Raw genomic sequence first — 19,556 nt, forward strand, 5'->3', positions numbered from 1 at the left:
CCTCCTATCCTCTTTCCAAATCTTTTCCTCCTATCTTTCCATCTCTTCTCCTCCTATCCTCTTTCAATCTCTTCTCTCTCCTATCCTCTTTCCATCTCTTCTCCCCCCTGTCATCTTTCCATCTCTTCTCCTCCTATCCTCTTTCCATCTCTTCTCCCCCTGTCATCTTTCCATCTCTTCTCCTCCTATCCTCTTTCCATCTCTTCTCCTCCTATTCTCTTTCCATCTCTTCTCCCCCCTGTCATCTTTCCATCTCTTCTCCTCCTATCCTCTTTCAATCTCTTCTCCCTCCTATCCTCTTTCCATCTCTTCTCCCCCCTGTCATCTTTCCATCTCTTCTCCTCCTATCCTCTTTCAATCTCTTCTCCCTCCTATCCTCTTTCCATCTCTTCTCCTCCTATCCTCTTTCAATCTCTTCTCCCTCCTATCCTATTTCCATCTCTTCTCCCCCCTGTCATCTTTCCATCTCTTCTCCTCCTATCCTCTTTCAATCTCTTCTCCCTCCTATCCTCTTTCCATCTCTTCTCCTCCTATCCTCTTTCAATCTCTTCTCCCTCCTATCCTCTTTCCATCTCTTCTCCTCCTATCCTCTTTCCATCTCTTCTCCCCCTGTCATCTTTCCATCTCTTCTCCTCCCATCATCTTTCAATCTATTCTCCTTCCTATCCTCTTTCCATCTCTTCTCCCCCCTGTCATCTTTCCATCTCTTCTCCTCCTATCCTCTTTCAATCTCTTCTCCCTCCTATCCTCTTTCCATCTCTTCTCCTCCTATCCTCTTTCAATCTCTTCTCATATTTCCATCCTCCTATCCTCTTTCCATCTCTTCTCCTCCTATCCTCTTTCCATCTCTTCTCCCCCTGTCATCTTTCCATCTCTTCTCCTCCCATCATCTTTCAATCTATTCTCCTTCCTATCCTCTTTCCATCTCTTCTCCCCCCTGTCATCTTTCCATCTCTTCTCCTCCTATCCTCTTTCAATCTCTTCTCCATCCTATCCTCTTTCCATCTCTTCTCCTCCTATCCTCTTTCAATCTCTCTCCCTCCTATCCTCTTTCCATCTCTTCTCCTCCTATCCTCTTTCCATCTCTTCTCCCCTGTCATCTTTCCATCTCTTCTCCTCCCATCATCTTTCAATCTATTCTCCTTCCTATCCTCTTTCCATCTCTTCTCCCCCTGTCATCTTTCCATCTCTTCTCCTCCTATCCTCTTTCAATCTCTTCTCCCTCCTATCCTCTTTCCATCTCTTCTCCTCCTATCCTCTTTCAATCTCTTCTCCCTCCTATCCTCTTTCCATCTCTTCTCCTCCTATCCTCTTTCAATCTCTTTTCCCCCCTGTCATCTTTCCATCTCTTCTCCTCCTATCCTCTTTCCATCTCTTCTCCCCCTGTCATCTTTCCATCTCTTCTACTTCCGGTTTTGATCTGTTCTCACCTAATTTCACCCTAAACAAACACTTGGCTGCCCATATTTTTCAACCATCTGTCCGCTTGTCTTTTTCCCTCCCTCATAGTCCAATCTTTCTCCGTCTCAATGCTGCATTTTTTCAGTTGTCCACCCTTCCAGTCACCTGAGATCACTTCATCTTCTCCTTCCGACCATGCACTGCCTTTATGGCATTACTGTCCACCCCAACAGTCCATCATTTCCACCTTCAACATCCACCACTCCCCCTCTCTCGCTATACAGACCCAAACATCCCCTGTCGTCTTTCTCAGGGCTTTCTCTCTTTCACTGACTCCTGCCATCTATCCATCCCTCTTTCATATCACCAAGGGCATTTTTAGTCTTGCTTTCTGTCACTCTACTGTACTCCATCTTGTCCTCCTCCTTCTCCCTCCTCACCTCTCCATCAGGGCTCCCTTCACTGGCTCTGCGTTAGCCTAGGGTGCTCGCTTCCCCTTCTGATCCTCACCTCTACTCCTGCACCATGTCTTATTCATTCAGCCTCCTGCTCTGGGCAACATCCCTCCCTCCCTACAGATCACAGGAAGACAGGTGTGTGTATTTGTGCGTGACTGTGTGCATGCATGCGTGTGAGAGAGATTGAATGTTTAGAGTGCAATAGATGTTCCCCTTTCCAACAACTCTTCAAAGACCATTTACCTTATGAATATTCACACTTAACCTTTTATGCATACTATGATCTTGTACTATTCACTCTTCCATAATCTCTTCTGAACTCTACAGACTGTATGCTTCATACCACTGTGTGCTTAATTGACGCTTCAGGCAAGTCATTTTTCCCTTTCTAACTGTAGATGACAGCTTCATTAGAATGAGATAATAATATGCACATCCACAGTCAGCGCTACTGTGGCCACCAGGCTAGCTTTCAATGAACTGAAGAAAAGCTTCAGGCTACTTTCCAATCCAAGGATTATTATTGAAACATATTTATTATGTGTTTGCAATGCTTTTCTCAGTAAGGGATAAAACACCAAGGACAAATCTAAAATGTAACTATTTGCTTATATTATACCTTCTCCTCATTCTTTTATTTTTGTTCTGTACTCCAAGTTCAATTTCCTTAAAAACAAGCAAATTCAAGCTTTGCAATCGCATAGTAAATCTGTCCAAAAAGTGTTTTGATGCCAAATGATTCAGAAATACTAAGTTCCCAGGCCTGTTGGATATCGTAGTCACCCCCTCAACGAGCCATGTTAAGGACTATTCTCTCCCTCTGCTTCCATTTCTCACTCTCTCTCCTTGTCCCATTCCCTCCATTATTTTTCAGGGAACTGCATCAGCCCATTCAGTCTGTTCAGTCTGTTCTGACAATGAGCGAGAGTGTTCCACTTCCTCTCACTCTTTCATCTGTAAGTCCTGAGTTCTGGTACTATGCCGCGTTACAGTACCGCTGAGTGCCAGCAATGAACATACCAAGAATACTCATACATTTATCCAAATATATAATGAACAAAAATATAAACACAACATGCAACAATTTCAAAGATTTTGTTGAGTTACAGTTTATACAAGGAAATCAGTCAATTGAAATCAATTCATTAGACCCTAATCTATGGATTTCACATGACTAGGAATACAGATATACAGTGGGGCAAAAAAGTATTTAGTCAGCCACCAATTGTGCAAGTTCTCCCACTTAAAAATATGAGAGAGGCCTGTAATTTTCATCATAGGTACACTTCAACTATGACAGACAAAATTAGAATTTGTTTCTCCAGAAAATCACATTGTAGGATTTTTAATGAATTTATTTGCAAATTATGGTGGAAAATAAGTATTTGGTCACCTACAAACAAGCAAAGTTTCTGGCTCTCACAGACCTGTAACTTCTTCTTTAAGAGGCTCCTCTGTCCTCCACTGTATTACCTGTATTAATGGCACCTGTTTGAACTTGTTATCAGTATAAAAGACACCTGTCCACAACCTCAAACAGTCACACTCCAAACTCCACTATGGGCAAGACCAAAGAGCTGTCAAAAGACACCAGAAACAAAATTGTAGACCTGCACCAGGCTGGGAAGACTGAATCTGCAATAGGTAAGCAGCTTGGTTTGAAGAAATCAACTGTGGGAGCAATTATTAGGAAATGGAAGACATACAAGACCACTGAAAATCTCCCTCGATCTGGGGCTCCACGCAAGATCTCACCCCGTGGGGTCAAAATGATCACAAGAACGGTGAGCAGAAATCCCAGAACCACACAGGGGGACCTAGTGAATGACCTGCAGAGAGCTGGGACCAAAGTAACAAAGCCTACCATCAGTAACACACTACGCCGCCAGGGACTAAAATCCTGCAGTGCCAGACGTGTCCCCCTGCTTAAGCCAGTACATGTCCAGGCCCGTCTGAAGTTTGCTAGAGAGCATTTTGGATGATCCAGAAGAAGATTGGGAGAATGTCATATGGTCAGATGAAACCAAAATATAATTTTTTGGTAAAAACTCAACTCGTCGTGTTTGGAGGACAAAGAATGCTGAGTTGCATCCAAAAAACACCATACCTACTGTGAAGTATGGGGGTGGAAACATCATGATTTGGGGTTGTTCTTCTGCAAAGGGACCAGGACGACTAATCCGTGTAAAGGAAAGAATGAATGGGGCCATGTATCGTGAGATTTTGAGTGAAAACCTCCTTCCATCAGCAAGGGCATTGAAGATGAAACGTGGCTGGGTCTTTCAGCATGACAATGATCCCAAACACACCGCCCGGGCAACGAAGGAGTGGCTTCGTAAGAAGTATTTCAAGGTCCTGGAGTGGCCTAGCCAGTCTCCAGATCTCAACCCCGTAGAAAATCTTTGGAGGGAGTTGAAAGTCTGTGTTGCCCAGCAACAGCCCCAAAACATCACTGCTCTAGAGGAGATCTGCATGGAGGAATGGGCCAAAATACCAGCAACAGTGTGTGAAAACCTTGTGAAGACTTACAGAAAATGTTTGACCTCTGTATATACCCTTTGTTGGCAATGACAAAGTATTGAGATAAACTTTTGTTATTGACCAAATACTTATTTTCCACCATCATTTGCAAATAAATTCATTAAAAAACCTACAATGTGATTTTCTGGATTAATTTTGTCTGTCATAGTTGAAGTGTACCTATGATGAAAATTACAGGCCTCTCATCTTTTTAAGTGGGAGAACTTGCACAATTGGTGGCTGACTAAATACTTTTTTGCCCCACTGTACATCTGTGGGTCACAAAAAAAGGTAGGGGCGTGGATCAGAAAACCAGTCAGCATATGGTGTAACCACCATTTGCCTCATGCAGAACGACACATCTCCTTCGCTTAGAGTTGATGAGGCTGTTGATTTTGGCCAGTGGAATGTTGTCCCACTCCTTTGCAATGGCTGTGCAAAGTTGCTGAATATTGGCGGGAACTGGAACACGCTGTTGTACACGTCAATCCAGAGCATCCAAAACATGCTCAATGGGTGAAATGTCTTGTGTGTATACATACAATGGAAGACCTGGGACATTTTCAGCTTCCAGGAATTGTGAACAGATCCTTGCAACATGGGGCTGCACATTATCATGCTGAAACATGAGGTGATGGCGGTGGATGAATGGCATAACAATGGGCCTCAGGATCTTGTCACGGTATCTCTGTACATTCAAATTGTCATCCATAAAATGCTATTGTGTTCATTGTCTGTAGCTTATGCCTGCCCATACCACAAACCCACTGACACCATGGGGCACTCTGTTCACAACATTGACATCAGCAAACTGCTCTCCCACACCACACCATACACGGAGCGGCAGGTAGCCTAGTGGTTAGAGCATTGGGCTAGAAACCGACAGGTTGCTAGATCGAATCTGTCACATTGGTATGGTTGAGTCGGGAGACAGGCGCAGGAATGCGTAATAGTTTAAAAAAATTATACCCCAAATTACGCCGTGCAAGGGCACGGGGACGAAGACCAAACAAACACGTACACAAAATACAGGGTTGAAACCCAAACAAAAGGGCGAGGAGTACCTCGCATAAATATGCACAATGATTGCACAATGATTATCACACGGGATGAGACCCGTAATCATGTACGCAATCCACAAGGGCACGAAAGCCCAAAACACGCAGCACAGGTACTCACACGCACCAACGGACATTGTAACAATAATTGACAAGACCATGGAAACCAAAGGGCACATATATACAAATACTAATCAGTGGGAATAGGGGACATGTGTGCATGATTAAAGTTCCCGGAGGGGTCCGTAGCAGAATCCCTGAGTTGACGAGGTAAAAATCTGTCATTCTGCCCCTGAACAAGGCAGTTAACCCACTGTTCCTAGGCCGTCATTGTAAATAAGAATTTGTTCTTTACTGACTTGCCTTGTTTAAAAAAATGTTTAAAAAAAACATTATTATTAAATACACGTGGTTTGCATCTGTGGAGTTGTGTTGTGTGACAAAACTGCACATTTTAGAGTGCCCTTTTATTGTCCCCAGCAGAAGGGGCACCTGTGTAATGATCATGCTGTTTAATTAGCTTCTCGATATGCCATGCACATGGAATATTTCTGGGATCTTTTATTTCAGCTCATGAAACATGGGACCAACACTTTACATGTTGCGTTTATATTTTTGTTCAGTGTATAACCCAATAATTGACTACAGAGAGATGTCTTTCTTCCATACAGCTTCTCAGCAGGCAAAACTGAAATGACACCATTACAACCAGCTTTACAACCTGAACATCATTAAATGACAGGTGAGTTGAGGTTACAATATAAAGCTAGGGGTGAAATATATTTTCCTTGCCTGTTCCGGGTCATTTGTCCTCCTGAAGGCTGAGCGGATGATGGTTAGACTGATAAAAAAACGATACAAGCCCAGACCTGGCGCCAGGATAAAGTGATTAAGGGGGAAGTTGTCTGGGAGAAAGTTAAGCAGCAGGTCTCTGGTCTTATGCATCATGTCATTCAAAAATATATTTTTTTATCCTTTATTTTATTAGGGAGTCATACTGAGACCAAGGTCTTTTTTACAGAAAAACACGCTGATAAAAAACTAACACATTCATCAGCAATAAGGTCCTCAATCAGCTTTCTGAATTGCCCTAGAGGCACCAAAACATTTAAGAACATTTTGACGATAGTTCCACAAACACAGTGCAAAATAACTAAAAGCTGATTTACCTAACTCTTTTATTTCAGCTCATGAAACATGGGACCAACATTTTTGTTCAGTATCGATTTTTCTCTCTCACCCATCTAACGATAACTAACAAACGTCCGTACATGACAGTGTTTCTTACACGTGACCGTATTTTAGCGTCCACAAAAATGTATACTTCCAGGTCAAGTGTAATATGAATAGATTTGTAAAGCACAATTTTTCTGTTTTCCAGCAAAATCAATGACATGACCTTCATGCTACCTGTCTCTGCATGATTGAAGAATGCAATGGAGCTCCGCTTGGTCTTTTTAAAACTTGTGAGGGGGAAGCGAAGGCTACTGAGTAATAGTGAAAGGGGGAGATATGTCGTGTTGGGAAACTGATTTTTTCACCCGATTTGTCCAACTTATCACCTCTAAAATGTTTATAAAACACTATAAAGAGTTTATATAACGTGTCATTATATACCGAAAAAGGTATAAAAAGAAAATGTATTTAAAAAATACTACATTTGAAGGTTTGTGTCGAATTTGAATAGGGTTTTTAGGTCGGGCTAAAGTTAACTTCACAAGTAAACTGAGGCTGTTGCGACTTTTGAGAGTCATGATGGCTTGCAGTGATTACGCGAAAAAAGAATACATTCAGTTGTACAATTGACGAGATATCCCCCTTTCCCTGTCCCTTTCACTTGTTTTTAAATCTTCAAGAGAGGCGCTACCCCTGGTGGAAAGACGCTGTACGGCACACAATGTGTTGCATAATGTGTGACGTATACGATACATTGTGATATGTCACAATGTATCGCACAGCGTCAGAGGGGTCAGTATTTTCAACTTTTCTATTGGTCCATTACCATGTCAATCAACGCCCTAGATTTTGATGCCAACACAGTTGCTACAGTCCCATTAATTTTCATCGCAGCCTCGTTTGAATGCCGCGGTACACAAAATCTGTATGGAACAGTGTTAGCTACCGTTACAAACGATATCACATAATGACAAAGTGAAAACATGGTTTTAGACATTTTTGCAAATGTATTTTAAAAGAAATACAGAAATATCTAATTTACATAAGTATTCACAATATTCAATACTTTGTAGAAGCACCTTTGGCAGCGATTACAGCTGTGAGTCTTTCTGTGTAAGTCCCTAAGAGCTTTCCACACCTGGATTGTGCAACATTTGCCCATTATTATTTTCTGTTCTGTCAAAATGGTTGTTGATCATTGATAGACAACCATTTCAGGTCTTGCCATAGATTTAGATTGAGTACATTTAAGTCAAAACTGTAACTCGGCCAGTCAGGAAGATTCACTGTCTACTTGGTAAGCAACTCCAGTGTAGATTTGGCCTTGTGTTTTAAGTTATTGTCCTGCAGAAAGGTGAATTAATCTCCCAGTGTCTGGTAGAAAGCAGACCGAACTAGGATTTCTTCTAGAATTCTGCCTGTGCTTATAGCTCCATTCCATTTCTTTTTTATCCTGAAAAACTCCCCAGTCCTTAACTATTACAAGAATACCCATAACATGATGCAGTCATCACTATGATTAAAAATATGGAGAGTGGTACTCAGCCATGTGTTGTATTGGATTTGCACCAAACATACGTAACACTTCAGGACAAAAAGTGAATTGCTTTGCCACATTTTTGTCAAAATTACTTTAGTGCCTTGTTGCAAACAGGATGCATGATTTGGAATATTTTTTATTCTGTGCAGGCTTTTTTTCACTCTGTTACGTTAGCTTTGTGGAGTAACTACAACGTTGTTGATCCATCTTCAGTTTTCTCCAATCATCACAGCCATTAAACTCTGTAACTGTTTAAAAGTCCCCATTGGCATCATGGTGAAATCCCTGAGCGGTTTCCTTCCTCTTCGGCAACTGAGTTAGGAAGGATGTCTGTATCTTTGTAGTGACTAGGTGTATTGATACACCATCCAAAGTGTAATTAATAACTTCACCATGATCAAAGGGATATTCTGTAAAGTCCATGAATAAGAGCACCTCCTCCCAGCTGCTCACTGCTCTGAGGCTAGGAAACACTGTTACCACCGATAAATCCACGATAATCGAGAATTTCAAGAAGCATTTCTCTACGGCTGGCCATGCTTTCCTCCTGGCTACCCCAACCCTTGCCATCAGCTCCGCACCCCCTGCAGCTACTTGCGCAAGCCTCCCCAGCTTCTCCTTCACCCAAACCAGATAGCAGATGTTCTGAAAGAGCTGCAAAACCTGGACCCGTACAAATCAGCTGGGCTAGACAATCTGGACCCTCTCTTTCTAAAATTATCTGCCGCCATTGTTGCAACCCCTAATACTAGTCTGTTCAACCTCTCTTTTGTATCGTCCGAGATTCCTAAAGATTGGAAAGCTGCCGCGGTCATCCCCCTCTTCAAAGGGATCCACCTCTACGCAGATGACACCATTCTGTATACATCTGGCCCTTCTTTGGACACTGTGTTAACAAACCTCCAAACGAGCTTCAATGCCATACAACACTCCTTCCATGGCTTCCAACTGCACTTAAACGCTAGTAAAACTAAATGCATGCTCTTCTAACGATCGCTACCCGCACCCGCCCGCCCGACTAGCATCACTACTCTGTACGTTTCTGACTTAGAATATGTGGACAACTACAAATACCTAGGTGTCTGGCTAGACTGTAAACTCTCCTTCCAGACTCACATTACGCATCTCCAATCCAAAATTAAATGCCTATTTCGCAACAAAGCCTCCTTCACTCCCGCTGCCAAAACTGACTATCCTACTGATCCTCGACTTTGGCGATGTCATTTACAAAACAGCCTCCTACACTCTACTCAGCAAACTGGATGCAGTATATCACAGTGCCATCCGTTTCATCACCAAAGCCCCATATACCACCCCCCACTGCGACCTGTATGCTCTTGTTGGCTGGCTCTTGCTACATATTCGTCGCCATGCCCACTGACTCCAGGTCAACTATAAGTCTTTGCTAGGTAAAGCTCCGCCTTATCTCAGCTCACTGGTCACCATAACAACACCCACCCGTAGCAGGCGGTCCAGCAGGTATATCTCACTGGTCATCCCCAAAGCCAACACCTGCTTTGGCCTCCTTTCCTTGCAGTTCTCTGCTGCCAATGACTGGAACGAATTGCAAAAATCGCTGAAGTAGGAGACTTATATCTCCCTCACTAACTTTAAGCATCAGCTATCTGAGCAGCTCACCCATCGCTGCAGCTGTACACAGCCCATCTGTAAATAGCCCATCCAACTACCTACCTCATCCCCATATTGTTTTTATTTACTTTTTTTGCTCTTTTGCACACCAGTATTTCTGCTTGCACATCATCACCTGCACATCTATCACTCCAGTGTTAATTTGCTAAATTGTCATTACTTCGCTACTATGGCCTATTTATTGCTTTACCTCCTTACTCCATTTGCACACAATGTATATAGATTTTTCTATTGTTATTTACTGTACTTTTGTTTATCTCATGTGTAACTCTGTGTTGTTGTTTTTTGTCACACTACTTGTAAATGAGAACTTGTTCTCAACTGGTCTACCTGGTTAAATAAAGGTTAAATCAAATTTAAAAAATATTCAATGTCTTCTTTTATTAACCTTTCTACCATGAAGTGTCATTTTTTGCGAGTCATTGGAAAACCTCCCTGGTCTTTGTGGTTGAATCTGTGTTTGAAATGTACTGCACCTCTGACGTACCTTACAGATAATTGTATGTGTGGGGTACAGAGATGAGGTAGTCATTAAAAAAGCATGTTAAACACTATTATTGCACACAGAGTTCATGCAACTTATGGGACTTGTTAAGCAAAAACATTTTATGTGAATTTTTACTCTTGAACATATTTAGGCTTGGCATAACAAAGGAGTTGAATACTTATTGACTCAAGACATTTCAGCTTTTAATTTTGAATACATTTTTTATAAATACAAATTGTAACACAACGATGTGGAAAAAGCCAAGGGGTGTGAATACTTTCTGAAGGTACTGTAATTAGCCTATGCCAGTAAAGACAATTTTAAAAAGTTCATTAGTGTAGTTAGTCTTGCCAGCTATCTAAACTTGTAGTAATCATGTCCTGATTACCGACCTGGCATGCAGCGCACGCGCCCAGGGGCCCACATTGATTTTGTTAGTCACTCTCATTCAGATATCATATTAGCATGGCTTAAGTCATGGCAAAATGTTTAGAATTGCAGTAAATTTGCTTTTAAAACTGCGAAACCGTCTCCCCACCCCATGGCAAAATTATCTGTAAAGCAAACCAATTTGTTTACCTTTTGTTCCTCTCTGTTTGTACAAATATTATAGTACAAATATTATTGATCTTTTAGGATAGAGGTCGGATTGTGAATAATATTCACGCATGTCTTTGTACTGTATACGTGGAGGGAAGCTAACCATCTCTTTGTACTGTTTACGTGGAGGGAAGCTAACCATCTCTTTGTACTGTATACGTGGAGGGAAGCTAACCATCTCTTTGTACTCTATACGTGGAGCGAAACTAACCATCTCTTTGTACTGTATACGTGGAGGGAATATTACCATCTCTTTGTACTCTATACGTGGAGGGAAGCTAACCATCTCTTTGTACTCTATACGTGGAGCGAAACTAACCATCTCTTTGTACTGTTTACGTGGAGGGAAGCTAACCATCTCTTTGTACTGTATACGTGGAGGGAAGCTAACCATCTCTTTGTACTCTATACGTGGAGCGAAACTAACCATCTCTTTGTACTGTATACGTGGAGGGAATATTACCATCTCTTTGTACTGTATACGCGGAGGGAAGCTAACCATCTCTTTGTACTGTATACGCAGAGGGAATATTACCATGTCTTTGTACTGTATACGCAGAGGGAATATTACCATGTCTTTGTACTGTATACGTGGAGGGAATATTACCATCTCTTTGTACTGTATACGCAGAGGGAATATTACCATCTCTTTGTACTGTATACGCAGAGGGAATATTACCATGTATTTGTACTGTATACGTGGAGGCAATATTACCATGTCTTTGTACTGTATACGTGGAGGGAAGCTAACCATCTCTTTGTACTCTATACGTGGAGGGAAGCTAACCATCTCTTTGTACTGTATATGTGGAGGGAAGCTAACCATCTCTTTGTACTGTATACGTGGAGGGAATATTACCATCTCTTTGTACTGTATACGTGGAGGGAATATTACCATGTCTTTGTACTGTATACGTGGAGGCAATATTACCATCTCTTTCTACTGTATACGTGGAGGGAATATTACCATGTCTTTGTACTGTATACGTGGAGGCAATATTACCATCTCTTTGTACTGTATACGCGGAGGCAATATTACCATGTCTTTGTACTGTATACGTGGAGGCAATATTACCATGTCTTTGTACTGTATACGTGGAGGGAAGCTTACCCTCTATTGAGTTTTCTAGTCATCTTGAGGACGTCTATTGAAGAAAACAAATACATATACTTCAAATTTTTCCCATGTCTTTTCCTTTATTCCAGGCTCTACACCTCAACCCATGACTTGAAGAAACCGTTTACCATTTGAATAGGACGACCTTATCTCTGAAAGGGGCCATAGTCAAGCCTCCCTAATACAACAATACAATTCCACAGCGGAGAGCCTTGCCATAATATCTACACAGCGTACTGCATGAACCTATTCCCCAAAGTAGGAGATGGGAGGGAATAGTGTGTGAGCTGCCGATGGCTCCTGTCCGGTGGGCTGGATAGGAGTTTTTACCTTGATTTATGGAACACCGATCAAGGCCGCCTCCGAGACTCATTTTTTACCCTCAGTCCATTGCTTGAATCCTATGAGTCCACCGGCCGGCATCAAACCAGCCCCATAACTGCAAAATTAAACCTCCTTATCATGGCGTTCACGTTCTTAAACTTTTTCTTTTCTGTCTCAGAGCCACAGCACGCCACTCAACGCAACAAGCAAGAGTACAATATACATAGGGCAGCCTCGAGTAAATTACAATAAACATGAAAAGACTAAAAACACACAGAATGTGGTTTTGTTTTAACAGGAATATGTATTGCTATACCTGCTGTGGGGAAACGACTAATACACAACATTGAATGAGGACATAGTGAAGCTTCTTTTTGAGGACATAATGAAGCTTGTTATTGAGGACATAGTGAAGCTTCTTACTGAGGACATAGTGAAGCTTCTTATTGAGAACATAGGGAAGCTTCTTACTGAGGACATAGTGAAGCTTCTTATTGAGAACATAGTGAAGCTTCTTACTGAGGACATAGTGAAGCTTCTTATTGAGAACATAGTGAAGCTTCTTATTGAGGACATAGTGAAGCTTCTTATTGAGGACAGTGAGAGTGTTGTGGTTGGTTGAGTTAGCTATGCTCAAATAGTTTCCTATTCAATTACTAGCACTGGTCACTGAGGTTAAAGTGTGCTTCACTTAGTTTTTGTTTTGTTATTGCAGTTTTTCTTTTAAAGAGGGACACAACCACACAGACTACAGAGGAGAAGGCCTGGATTGGTCAGATACTGCTGTATTCACTTCGTGCCATTCTAATGAATTTAGAATGACCTGCTAGCCCAGTGTTTCCCAAACTCGGTCCTTGGGACTCCAAGGGGAGCACGTTTAGTTTTTTGCCCAAGCACTGCACAGCTGATTCAAATAATCAACTAATCATCACGCTTTGATAATTCAAATCAGCTGTGTAGTGTTCGGGGCAAAACATGCCACACTTGGGGTCCCGAGGACCGAGTTTGGGAAATCCTGTGCTAGCCATAGCCGCGGGCAAGAAGGGGTGCTGCAGCACCCCCTGAAGAATCGGAAATCCCCAAAATATTTATACCACTTTATTTGTATTTTTTTCTTCACAAAAGTAGTGCGCTGGATCTTTACTAGTCCTCTATTAGTGGACTGATATAGTCGTCTGTAGCGCGGGCAAAACATTTTTTTCCCCCCTGGGCCCCACCTCCAAACATCTTCCCGCGGCTATGCTGCTAGACCAGGCCTAGGCAATTATTTTCCATGTAGGGCCACATTAGAATATATTTTTGCATTTACAGGATTATACATCATGTGCATGACTGTGTTGACATATATATCTACTGTAAATCACATCCAGATATGCTACTTATTTTACTTTTTTAACATACACAAAAATAAACCACATCCATGTTCTCCTTTTGGTAGGTATTTTCATTATTAAACATGCAATGAACTACACAGAGGAAAAAGTACACTGTGCATTCAGCACCATGGACAAAACTCTTGTTAACGGGTATAAACAAAAACAAACAACAAGAAAGAGGGAAAGCTCAACATTACATTTAAACTACTGAATCAGTGTGAGGAGTGAAGTCTCTGATGGGCATTGACTAAAGCAGTAAAGTCAGGTATAGTTTCTGACGTCGCTATGCGCAGGATTGCTGAGAGTCAGTAAGAGATGATCTGTGCCTTGACTTGTTATATTTCAATACTGAAAATGTCTGTTCACATACATAGGTTGACTAAAACAGTACAAACATCTGAGCAGGACTCCTAATCTTTGGAAAGTTTTGTTCATCGAGAGATGCATAGAACCTCGTCAGTGACATTATTTTAAATAGTTCTCCAATCACTGCATCAGACTGAAGATCGATAAGCTCAAGTTGCAGGTCAGTGGGAGTATTATCCACATTGAAGGTGAAAGGAGAGGAAACCAACAGCATGTCATTTTCCAACACTTTGAAATCCTCAAAACGAGAACTCACCGTTCAAAGCACGCAGCAGCGATGTATACTTCTCCCGCTGGTCATCTGATAGGGAACAGACTAGTAGTGTCGGAAGGTGGGTGAGATTGTTGGCTTCTACTTGGCTGGTCAGGAGGAGTAATATTCCCTTGAAGGTTTTGACAAGGCTGTACATCTGATGTGCAAAAAGGCCCTTCCCTTGTAGTTTGGAATTCAGTTCATTCATGAGGGCCATAATGTTCACGGTGAAGGCAAAATCAGCCAACTATTCTTTACCTTGCAGTTGAGGGAAATCCACATATTTTCCTTTCATTTGCAAAAACTCAGCAATCTCCGACATCAGGTCCCACACCCTTTTAAGCACCTTCCCCAAACTCAGCCATGTCACATTTATGTGGTAGGGGAGATCTACATGACCCGACTCTGCCTCTTCCAACAGTGAGACAAACTGCCTGTGGTTTAAAGAGTTTGCTCTTATGAAGTTTACCACTTTAGTGACTGTATCCACAACATGCCTAATTTTTTGACCAGATTTTCAGAGCACCTCTTGATGAATAATACAATGCAGGAAAAACATTTTCTGATCTGGGTTCAGCTCAGCTACCCGATCTTGTATCCTTTTCAAACGGCCAACATTTTTTCCTGTCAAGTTTGGACACCCATCAGTGGTCACACTGGATAACTTTTCAAAACTCAGTCCACAGCTTTGCCCCACACTTATTAACCTCCACCAATACATATTTCCCTGTGGTTGTGCTCTTCATTGACAGCACTGAAGCAAGCTCCTCTGTAATTTCAAAGTCTGGGGTTATGCCTCGTAAGAATATCAATCTTTCAATACAGCGATGCTCTCTTTGCACACTAAGCACACAGCTTTCCTGATACTTCAATAAAGAAATATTTCGATGTCCACTCTTGCTGGAACACCCTACATTCATTGTCTACTTTCCTTTACTTTGAAATCTTTGAAAAATTATTTTTTTGCGCAATTTCTAGCTAGCTACTATTTGTAACTGTGATATGTGTGCCAGCCTGTCAGTCACTGTCGGTCCTCGTGCAGTTGTTATTTATACGGGCCTTCAAAATAAATGTCCCACAAGCGGTGGGAGCTAAATCATTACACAAAGGCGAGTGTTCATTGAGCTTTTAATTTAAATAACAAATACGTTTTTCAAAACTTTACTATCGCAAATTCTTTATGTGATCTGAGCATGATTCCGCGGGCCGTATTGAATCAGGTCACGGGCCGGCTAGACCATTAAAATCATAATCTGAATATAATGAAAGACTTGCACTGTATAAAATTAAGCTGTAAAATGAAGCTTTGACACTAGGGGGCACTACTTTGCTTGTGGTGCTGCTCTCAGGCAAATCACCACCCAGGTCAGTCATCAGCTCTGATCAAGGTTAAAAGATACTTATTTGGCCAATCATGTCTGTTTGCTTGATGGCGTTCAGCAAATCTCTTCTCGCTACATGTTTAGCATACATCAGCCAGGAGGAGAGGAGTGTGTGTGTGTGTGTGTGTCGACCAGTGTGTGGAAGTCAGTATAGCCGTACAAGGTTATACTGCTTCATTCAAACAGAGAGCAGCTGCTAGAAACCATGCAATAATATTGAACCAGGTTTACATTTATCATTGCTGGATGAAAATTATGTTGATGCTTTTGCTGCATACATTTGATTGTGATTTTATGCTGGAGATAGACAAACACAGAATATCAATGGGCTACACTAATAGAAAAATGATGTAGCGGACTAAATCCAATGATGATGGGTGGTGGATATGTTTAGAATGGTGATGGGGGTCTTTAAAGCTGAAATCCTTCATGGTGAAACAACCACATCCATTTGCAATATTACGACAACAAAGAAGTTACTGCAAACAACGAACAGTTTTTTCCCCTCGGACATCATTGCACGAGCGATAGAGGAGCACAATATGTGCTGCAATTTATTTTAACAGGCTGCGCAACGCTCCTCAGCTCTGCAATAGAAATAATAACAACGGTGGTGAGGCGGCGGCCATGGCGCTATTTCTGCCTACTGTGGATGACATTTTTAAGGGCAAATATATACAGAAGTAACCTGGTGCAAGATCTCTTGTGCTGTTGCCAACTTCTATGGTCATTTTGGCATGACAATAACCATAGGAGCTAGCAAGAAAGCACAAATAGATCTGGGGCCAGGCTAATGTAGGAGAGTTCCATGGAGGCAAACAGTGATGCAAGGTCCCTGTTATAGTTTGTGATGAAACAAGGTTCCTGATATAGATTGTGATGAAACAAGGTTCCTGTTATAGATTGTAATGAAATAAGGTTCCTGTTATAGATTGTGATGAAACAAGGTTACTGTTATCCATGGGTTGCATGTTTCGTCAAAATATTGTTTTGAACATTCGTTTTGGACTGATGCCAGACTGAGCATTCTACTCAATGCATCGTCAATGAGCGCTAATGAAGACTTCATCAAAAGTGCATTACAGTGGCTTGGAAATACAATGACATTCAAAAGGAGGCAAATAATTAGTAGGTAAAACCAGATTAACTTTAGATGCAGTATAACATTAGGTAGCTAGCTAAGATTGAGGGGAGGCCACAGGATTTTTGCTTGCTAACGTTAGTATTGCTGGCTATTTTTGACAAACTTTGCTAGCAAATGACAACATTGGCATCTGTCTAAAGTAATTTTGACGACATAATAATGCTGGAAAAGTTGTCTCCTACTAAATATTTTACTCCAGGCAATATAGTGTAATTTAGACTAACAGTAGTTAGCATCCGTCCAGAATGACTGGGCTTATCACCACTTTAGGGCACCACTATGGCGCCGCTGATAGAGGATGACTTGAGAACGTTCATAACAATGGCATGACGCAACCGAGTGACGGAGGTGCAACCTATTAATAGATTGTGATGAAACAAGGTTACTGTTATGGATTGTGATGAAACAAGGTTACTTTTATGGATTACTGGGATAAACTTGTGTTTAGTAAGGCGGCTAGATCAGAGGCAGTAGGGATGACCAGGGATGTTCTCTTGATAAGTGCGTGAACGGATAATTTTCCTGTCCTGCTAAGCATTCAAAATGTAACTTTGGGTGTCAGGGAAAATGTATGGAGTAAAAAGTAGATTATTCTCGTTAGAAATGTACTGAAGTTCAAATAAAAGTTGTCAAAAATATAAATAGTAGAGTAAAGACACCCCAAAAAATGACTTAAGTGGTACTTGAAAGTAATATTACTTAAGTACTTTACACCACTGGTTACTGTTAAAGATTGTGATAAAACAAGGCCGCAGGGGTATTCAAATCGCAACACCATGAGTAGCTTGTGCTGTCTGAATTTATAATGAACTCAGCTTATATTGCCATAAAATACCCCAAAAAGTATTTGGACTTATCAGCAACAAAATAAACTCATTGACTCATTATAAATTCTAGAGGTGAAATTACAAATGTCTCCCAGGAAATTGATAGATGGCTCAACAACGTCGAAAAATATATAATTCCAGGTTAAATTAGGTTTACAAAAAATGTAAATTCCAGACCTGTCATCGAAAGCCAATAATTGCAAGTTCTGAATGCTCGGAGTTCCGCACATCGCTAAATGAATATGACATGCTAACGTACATCAAATAATCAGTCGATAATGAACCTCTAGTCTCTTTCCATCTTTGGCAGCTGCATCTACAGGGTCCCTAAGAAGACTTTCTCTGCAGGCAGGTTGCTGTCTGTCAACCATAAACAGCTACAGTAGAAAGGCATATCTTTAAGATGACTCCCATTTCATGCTTGCCATGTAGGCTACAGTATGGAGGACGTATGGAGGCTATTATTAACCAGCTTATCAAAGTGACAGAACGCAGCATTCTATTGACACAGGAAAATACTATAGTATTAATTGCTTGGTGTTTCATGCAATGAGGAACATTTCCTGAGGAGAATGACTTTTAAAGAAGCACAGATGTTAACATCCAAACAGTGCCTACTTTTTTTGCCGTTTACTGCAACTCATTCACTTTCATAGATTGGTTAACCATTTTATGTGTCCCAAAAAACCACTGGGTGTAAGACAGTCACTAATGATCAGATGGTACTGAATTGGTGAAAGCAGTATGTTTAGAGGCTTTTGATCTCAACCGCCGAAATGTGTCAGATCAGTGATTATATCAAGGACGGAGAAGGGAAGAATAAAGGAAGGAAGCGTTGTACAGTACTTGAACAGGCCTGGGCATACTCAGTGTACTCTCTCCCATCTGCACCCTCTTTAGGCGAGACTATTGGCTGATAGGAGAAGACAGCTTCATTAAACATGAGTTATATCAAAGTTGCTTCATTAATCCTTTGGCTGTAAAGTGCCTCTAGGAGTCAGGCCCTGATCATTCTATTAAAACCAGCAGTTGGTTAATATAATGTGTCTGCAATGTGTCTTGCAGTCAAAGTTTTATTTTCTTTCACAGGCAACATTGCTATGTTGTTGTCTTAGGTCTCTCTTTCTGTAGAGTTGTCTCTCTTGTTGTGATGTGTTTTGTCCTATATTTATATTGTATTTATTTTAATCCCATCCACGCAGGAGGCCTTTTGCCCTTTGGTAGGCCGTCATTGTAAATAAGAATTTGTTCTTAACTGACTTGCCTCGTTAAATAAAGGTTCAATAAAATAAAAACTAGAAAACACACTTCACTTTCATGTGATCGACTGGAGACTTCACACACTCTTTCACTGTTTTATACAAGAGGATAGAGCAAGTCCTGTCAACCCCTGTAATCCTTGACATTTTTTTGACTATACTGACTCCTACACACTGGCTGGCACACACACACGCAGGCACACGTAGCTAGTTCTAATAGCTGTCATCTAAGGCTTGGCTGAGAAAGTAGTCTCAGAAAAACACTGGTTCCATGTAATGTAACCCTTTTAGGCAGTCGGTAGAGGACTGAGCACATGCATTGGGAATCTCTAACTCTGTTCAACACTGACTGAAAAAATTCTGATTTTTAATCATTTGAGTTGGTCAGATCACCCATAGTATCACCCCTCTGTATTATATAACAGAGCACCAGTCAGGGCTCCTTACTAACGTTGATTCAACACAGTAACATACATTATTACAGCATGGTTGTTAACATTGAGAGATGAGCTGGTGTATTCGATTGACTGATCTGAGAGTGGTAAAACCACCCCTATCAAGATAGTGAGATGAGCCGTTTCACATGACATTGATTCAACACACACTCATTACACTGTG

General features: G+C 41.3%; 1 protein-coding gene across 1 annotated transcript in view; it reads right to left on the reverse strand.

The window, feature by feature from the left end:
• Positions 1-19,556, reverse strand: part of LOC115130169 (dipeptidyl aminopeptidase-like protein 6) — a 297,134-nt gene that overhangs the window by 37,070 nt on the left and 240,508 nt on the right. The window lies entirely within an intron of this gene.

This window comes from Oncorhynchus nerka, linkage group LG6 (assembly GCF_034236695.1).
Source record: "Oncorhynchus nerka isolate Pitt River linkage group LG6, Oner_Uvic_2.0, whole genome shotgun sequence".
Lineage (NCBI taxonomy): Eukaryota > Metazoa > Chordata > Actinopteri > Salmoniformes > Salmonidae > Oncorhynchus > Oncorhynchus nerka.